The sequence below is a fragment of the Gracilinanus agilis genome, chromosome 6, assembly GCF_016433145.1.
Source record: "Gracilinanus agilis isolate LMUSP501 chromosome 6, AgileGrace, whole genome shotgun sequence".
Classification (NCBI taxonomy): domain Eukaryota; kingdom Metazoa; phylum Chordata; class Mammalia; order Didelphimorphia; family Didelphidae; genus Gracilinanus; species Gracilinanus agilis.
Genome location: NC_058135.1, coordinates 58243395 through 58249897, shown reverse-complemented (window position 1 = coordinate 58249897; position 6503 = coordinate 58243395). Strand labels below are relative to the sequence as shown.

General features: G+C 41.7%; 1 non-coding gene across 1 annotated transcript; it reads left to right on the top strand.

Annotated features, from left to right (window-relative positions):
- The first annotated feature begins 406 nt into the window (after positions 1-406).
- Positions 407-571, top strand: LOC123253224. The gene has a single exon (XR_006506593.1). It is a non-coding gene; the product is annotated as a U1 spliceosomal RNA (small nuclear RNA).
- Positions 572-6503: the final 5932 nt, after the last annotated feature.

Genomic DNA, 6503 nt, shown 5'->3' with positions numbered 1-6503 from the left:
GGTCATGTACCAGGACTTTGAGACAAAGATAGGGCAGAATAGGAACTGAAGCAGAGCAGATTAAGAAGTGAGTAATCAGGGGCAGCTCAGTGAATAGAGAGCCAGGTTTAGAGATGGAAAGTCCTGGGTTCAAATATGGTCTCAGACACTTCCTAGTTGTGTGACCCTGGGCAAGACACTTAACCCCCATTGCCTAGTCCTTACTGCCCTGCTACCTTGGAACTAATACTTAGAATTGATTTTAAAATGGAAGAAAGGATTATTTTGGTTCTATTTTTTTAATATTCACAGAGACATTTATGGTCTTAAGGAGCCTCTCAGCTCAAAAAAGGAAATCTTCAGAATGGGAAAGCAACTGAATGTCATCTGAATAAATAAAGTCTCTGATAGTAACAGGAATGTTTACATACTTACCAGGCAGGGGTGTTTCCACAATCATGGAGGTGATTTCCCCAGTGTGAGGCTTATCCTTTGCATTCCCGATGAGCCAACCTTTGTGATATCCCCAAATTTGGGAAACTCGACTGAATGATTTGTGTTAGTGAGGGGACTCCATTTGTGCTCCCTCCTGGGGGGAAAAAGAGAATAAGAAAATAGAGCAGAAGTTCATACTGCAGACTAACAGTGGGGAAAATAGAGAGGCTCAAGTAAGCCCTTAAAATGGGGTCTCAGACTAAGATAATGAGGTGGCTTGAGAGCTCTCAGCTCATCTTTCCACTTCTTCAAATCCCCAAGAAGAGAATGTGGTTAGAAGGGCCTGGAACCAAGATCAGCTAAAGGACAGGGAAGATTTAATTCCCTTGTTCCCCTCACTGACTGAGGGCAGCAGATATTTTCTACAAGATTTCTCTATATTTTTAAAGCATTCTTAATTCTAAGTTTTTCTGTAAAACCATGATATAATGGCTATGTGATCTGTGTTACTCTTTTTTAAGAAAAGAATTCTACCATTTTAGAATGAATACTGGCAGAAGAGTGACAAGGGCAAGATAATGAGAGCTAAGTGACTTGCCCAGGGTCACACAGCTAGGAAGTGTCTGAGGCCAGATTTGAACCTGGGACCTCCAATCTCTAGACCTGGTTCTCTATTCACTGAGCCATCTAGCCACCCCTACCCCTACCCCCCCACCCTGTGTTTATCCTTAATCAGAGTTCTGCAAGTGAGGGGCCAGTGAATAGATGGGATTTGGCACAGAGATACTAAGATGCTCCTAAAACAAAAACCCATGTTTTAAACACCAAAATTATTCTAGAGATATCATATGGTTGCAAGGCATCAATCACAATCTCTGAAGGATTAAAACTTTAGATGACTCAAAGGGTAATGGGAAAAAATGAAAAAAATATATCGTGAAAATTAAGTAGGAGTTGGTGTATTACTAATGGTAACTTGCATGCAAGATTTAGCATAAAATATAATTCAGTAGATATATGATCAATAAAGGAGGTGGCATGCCAAGGATGATGGGTATAGGCAGCTAGGTGGCTTAGTGGATAGTGAACCAAGCCTGGAGTCAGGAGATCCAGGGTTCAAATTTGACCTCAGACTCTCCCTGACAAGTCACTTAACCTCATGTGCTTAGCCCTTTTCCTTGCAACCAAAACTTAGTATTGATTTTAATTTTTATTTATTTATTTACATTATGAAAAAAAGAATGAGGGGTTGGCCCAACTAGTCCCTGTGTAAGGTCAAAGAAATAGAATAAGGCCTCAAGTACTTTGATGGACTCCTTTATGGATGATTTTTAGGAGGAGAATGTGGACAGGAACCCTACAGAATGAGGTGAAACACTGGAGAAAGGATCAATGTTTATGAGATCATTGATCCATTCATATTCATAGTTAGAAAAGGAAATGACCGGTAGTAGAGCTAGATATGAAAACCCTTCCTGACACAGAGGAGCTAGAAGGGATTATCCAGATCATCTGCTCACCCCCAACCTCTGACCCCCATCATTTTACAGATAAGGAATCTAAGACCCAGGGCGGTTATAGAACTTGATTTAAGTCCCACAAGTAGTAAACGGTCTGCATCACAGACAGGATTTGAATCAGATCCTGGGACTCCAGAGCCAACACTTTCTGTACTAAAATATGCTATGGATGAGAAAATAGGTTTCAAGGTATTTATAATGTTCCAAACAAGATTTTCTCTAATTCAGGCAACCCAAAGCATAGTTTGGGAATAGTAAATCTTTTTCCTGGTTAACTGGACATTGCATTCCCTTTCAAAAAAGAAAAAGAAAAAAAGAGAAGAGTAATAACCATTACTAAAATATTCTAACTTGTCAATGACAATGTGTTTCTTGAAATCATCTAAATAATCCCTTGCACAAATATTCACTGTTTAGGTAGGAAATAGGATTCTCATTCCTACCTACAATAAGCACCTGAAACAAGTTCTTCTTGAAAGGTAATACTTGGAATTGCCTGAAAAAAACTATCTGACATTTCTGACTTGATCTGCACAGAAGTCAGGTTTGGTCAGAGCTCAGGCTCAATCAGTGGAAAGATTGGCTGGACAGGGCATGGTCAGGCCACAGCAACTACAGAGACCCACCCAGGTGTGGCAGGTCATCAGGAAACATCTCAGCAGTTGGAAACAGGGAGGACCAGCAGCTAGAGACAGGCTGATGTCACAAAGAGATGGGTGGAACAAAACAGGGAGAGTCATGCAGAGGCCTATGAAGGCAACTCTCTGCACAAAGAGGCCAAACAGCAAGAGCAAGGGGCCAACGATTCCAATCTGAGGAGAAACTAAGAGCATCATGGCAGGATCCCACTCCCAGAGAGCTTTGAGTCAGTAACTGAAATAGGGACTAAGGCACAGAGAGCAAGAAACAAGGGCCCAGTCAATAAAATTGTGGAACAAGGGTCAGCACATGAGCTAAATTATTAGATTCATGACTCAAGGTTAGGCTTGGATGAGTAACAAGACTGATGATGATGGGCCACTAAGCTATGAATCCTGAAGTCCACACAGATTTCCCCTGATAGAATAATATTTGTAAAGTGCTTTGCAAACCTTAAAAGGCCATACAAATGCTACTATCATTATTATAAAGGTTTAATTTCCAAAATATATGATGAATTCATTCAAATTTATAAGAATACTTTTACTTATAAGAATGATTTTTCATTCCCCCCCAATTGGTAAATGGCCAAAGGCTATTCACAGCAACTCTTAAGAAAAGGAATCCAAGCTACTGATATTCACATTTTAAAAAATCCTCCAAGTCACTAGTCATTAAAGAAATTAAAGCAGCTCTGACTTTTTATCTCCTACCAATCAGATCGGTAAAATTCACCAAAAACGAAGGACAAATGTGCAAAAGCAAAGGGAAATCAGGTACATTGACATCCGGTTGGTAGAGCTGTGAAATGGGATAGTCTTTCTAGGAAACAATTTGAAATTATGCCCATAAAGTTACTAAAGTGTGTATCTTTTCCACAATGGTACCACTAGGACACCTATGCCCCAAAGAGATTAAGAGAGAGAAAGAGAAATTATGTCCTATAGAATTAAGAGAAGTTCTCGTGGTGGCAAAGATCGAGAAATTAAGCAGGTGCCCATCATTTGAATGAATGAGGAAAGCCTTTTTGAAGTGCTTACTATGCCCTAAGTATCATGTGTTGGGGTTAGTCTGAGACCCCATTTAAAGGGCTTTCCCCACCCTCTCCCCAACCTGGATATGAACAATATAAAGACTGGCTTAAATCGACTCTGCTGATATGTTATAAAGATTTAAAGGTTTTTCTCCTCCCCCCCACCCCACCCTTATACATACACACACACACACACACGTATGGGAAAGGTTGGGGAAAGCTTGATAATTGGTGAAACATTTTTTTTCTTAAGTGAAATGTTCCCTGCCCTCAAGAAGCATATACTCTATGTCAGGAAAGACAGCATGTGCTTGTAATGTGGTTGCTCTGGCCCCATTCTCTCCCAACCTGATCTCTAACATTTTTCCTTCTTTGGGTTTCTCTTATACTCCCAGAGGGGTCAGGGAACCTCTCTCCCCTGCCATTGCCTCGAGTCTACACTGGTTCTGTTCCCCTCATTTAAAGGATGCAGTAAGTAGCAGCCTAGTCCTGTTTAACCATTTGATTTCAGATTAGCTTTTACAAAGGGATACTTACTCCAAAGATATAGCAACAACAAACATCTCCAGAGAGGGAGAGGGGATTAGACTCACAAGTTAGCTCAGTTTCTGCGCTGTAGAAAGAGACAGACAGACAGAGACACAGACAGAGACACAGAGACAGACAGACAGAGACACAGAGAGACAGAGACAGAGACAGATAGACAAAGACAGACAGACAGAGACAGATAGAGACAGACACAGAGAGAGACACAGAGAGACAGAGACAAAAAGTCAGAGAGACACAGAAACAGAGAGAACAGACAGAAAAGATACTTAGTACACTCATTGAGTGCCAAGGAAAAGATTTGCTAAAGCCATCTGACAAGCTGTAGCACTGAACTGAGTGACAAGAAAGCTTATCCTTAGACATCATCCATCAAGGCCAAAGGAAACAGAACTGTTTTGTGCAGCTCCCAACCAGAAGTTTGATTTTTCTCAGAGTTGGGTTGAAGTTGTTGTCTGTTAGTCATTGGCTAAGCTGGAACTGTGAGGGCACTGCCCAAGCTACTCGACCTGCCAAGACAGTTACATAACTCTGCCCTCTTTGTCCCAAAGCTGGCTCTAAGCAGAATATTATAAGTGAACAAAGAGATTATTAACACCTAGCTCAGGGTCAGATGTTTTTCATGGGATTTTATCTTCCTGGTTGAGTTCCTAAATCAGGGCATGTTGTTGGCACTGGGTAAATGTTAACTAATAATAATATTTTCACATGTTATTGCAGCACTTGGGGCACTGCTTGTGACTTCCTGGCAATAGTGTCTGTAGTGGGTATGTCCAGGTGGCTCTAGGAGGACCTTGTCACCTTCCCCCTTGTGTGGCTTTTAAGCAGTATAAATTTCCCCAAAAAAGTTTTCTTTGCTCCAATGATAAAGGCTTTTGTTCTAACAGTGATGATTGTAACTAGCATCTTGCATCTATTATCTCATTTACTCTTCACAGCAGCTCTGTGAGCTAATGCTATGTTTATCCTCATTTTACAGAGGAGGAAACCGAGGTAAACAGAGTTTAAGTGACATACTTAGGTTCATACAGCTGGCAAGAATCTGGTGTAGAATTTGAACTTAAGTCTTCTTAACTTCAAGTCTAACACTATCCACTGGGTAATCTCATTGCTTTTGTAATGGAAAGAAAGAAAAAAGAAAGGATTGATTAGGGTAGTGATGGGCAAACTACGGCCAGTGGGCCAGATGCGGCCCCCTGAAATATTCTGGCTGGGACATTATTCCTAATCTGACAAATACAATGAGTAGGATACAATACAATGAAACTTCCAAAGAGTTGCCTTAGAAACAGACTGACAGATGAACATTTCCTTTCCTTTGGTCCCTTCTTTAAAAAGTTTGCCCATCACTGGATTAGGGAAATATTGGGGACATGAAAGAAATAATTCTTTGCAATTGATTAGTGGTAAGAGGTGGAGATAGGAAAAGAGTCCAATATTTGGGGCCTGAGTGACTTGGAGAGTGGTAATACAATAAGCAGAAATAGAGAAATTAATATCAACATACTTGTTGTATATTATGTACATAATATAATCATGTGGTATAAAACTTGTTAATAAGTGCCTCCTATGTGCCAGGCTCTGTGCTAAGATATGGATACAAAGAAATGTGAAAAAGTCTGTGGTCTTAATAAGTCTACTTACTAAGAGGGTCAGGATGATGAGGATGATCATGACGATTGCCTCTCATTTAAAAAAAAAAATGAGAGTTACAGGTTAAGATGGAGGCAGAGTAAGAAGCAGCTCTTAACCTCTCCTGACCGAAACACACAAGACTCCTCAAGGGGACATAAAAACAAGTCCAGTCGAAGGGAGGAACCCCCACAACAGGGCACAGCATGGAAGGTATGTGGAATTAAGGCATTTCCATGCTATAAAGGGGTGAAACAGCTCTCACTAAATCGCGGGCTGAGCAACCACCCCACTCCCACCCCCTCCACACACACCACCTATAGCGCCGAAGCCAGCTAAAAAGAAATAGAGCAAGTTTGGGGCACCCATCGAGACATTGGCAGCTCCAGGGCCTGTTCCTGAGAGCAGCAAGATTTAGGACCCCAAAAAGCTAATGAACGCACACAAAATCCGAGCGCGGGAGCAGGCCGCAGAGAGCGGATGCAGGGCACAGAGTACGGGCTCAGAGCGCAGGCACGAGGCATGGGTGGAGGCAGACACAGCCACGAGCTAAAGCTCTGAAACCCTGAGTGGGGAACCAGTGCAGACAGGTATACAACTGTGGAAGCAGCACCCTGAGACTTGTAAAGAAACCTCCAGCAAAGGATAAAGCAAGGGGGTCCACCAGGGGGCTTGACCTTGGAAAAAACCAGAACTCAGACCTCAGGAGCCAAAAGACC